This window comes from Pteropus alecto, unplaced genomic scaffold, assembly GCF_000325575.1.
Source record: "Pteropus alecto unplaced genomic scaffold, ASM32557v1 scaffold33, whole genome shotgun sequence".
Classification (NCBI taxonomy): Eukaryota; Metazoa; Chordata; class Mammalia; order Chiroptera; family Pteropodidae; genus Pteropus; species Pteropus alecto.
This window is the reverse complement of record NW_006435762.1, coordinates 9,998,973-9,999,783: the sequence shown is the minus strand read 5'-3', so window position 1 is coordinate 9,999,783 and position 811 is coordinate 9,998,973. Positions and strand designations below refer to the sequence as shown.

The window sequence follows — 811 nt, the reverse complement described above, 5'->3', positions numbered from 1 at the left end:
GGGCTGTTGAGCGTCCAGCCGACCCAGGCAGCGCCGGGTGGACGCGGATCCGAACTCCCTCCAGGTAGGCGGCGATCGCGCGAGCTGCGGCTGGTCGGTGCGCCCCGCAGGGGGCTCCCGGGCTTTCCGCAGGGGGCGTGAGGCACCGCGGGGCCGCCCCGGCGGAACCCCGCTCGGGTGGCGGCGCGGTGTTGGCTGGGTCCCGCCTGATTCGGAGACCCAGGGCTTCAGAGGGGCAGACCCTGCCCGGGAGGGGCAGGACGGGCGCGCCCTGGTCGCGCTCTGCTCCTGGGCGCGGATCGTCCGCTCGGCTGCAGTCTCCACCACTTCCTGGGCCGCTTGGACCGCTTGCTTTGGGAAGCGAGGGGCGGTCCATATTCCTGGCCTCCAGACCCCCTAGGTTCCTCTTCACGCCCCCAACCCCCTCTGGTGGACACAGCGCGAGCTCGTGTTTGACCCGAAAGTAGCGGTTATTTGGGACTGCCCAGAAGAGTTACTGGGTGAAGAGCTCTGGGAAAGCTCATAAAAGTTCTCCACTGAGTGTTAAAAATGAGTCCGGTGGTTCTGTGTTAAATTTATTTTGGAAATGATATAATGCCCAGCATTTTGGGGATGGGATGGGCGGATTAATGGATTTTGAATGCTCATAAATTCAGTACATGATAAAAGGCTTTCTTTCTCCACATTCTTTTTCCTTTTCAAAACACAAAAGATTGCTTTGTACTTTGATATTTATTGTTATTCGGTAAGGGAAGATTGAATTTCTAAAAGTTTAAAAACAGATTTTCATGTGTTTATAGGAGTAATGTTT

At 56.4% G+C, this 811-nt stretch overlaps 1 protein-coding gene across 1 annotated transcript in view; it reads left to right on the top strand.

Annotated features, from left to right (window-relative positions):
* The window catches only part of GNB4 (G protein subunit beta 4), a 41,786-nt gene continuing 40,975 nt past the window's right edge, over positions 1-811 (top strand). The window contains exon 1 of the mRNA XM_006910857.3: positions 1-64. The gene's annotated coding sequence lies outside the window, so the exon portion shown is untranslated. The remainder of the gene's footprint in view (positions 65-811) is intronic.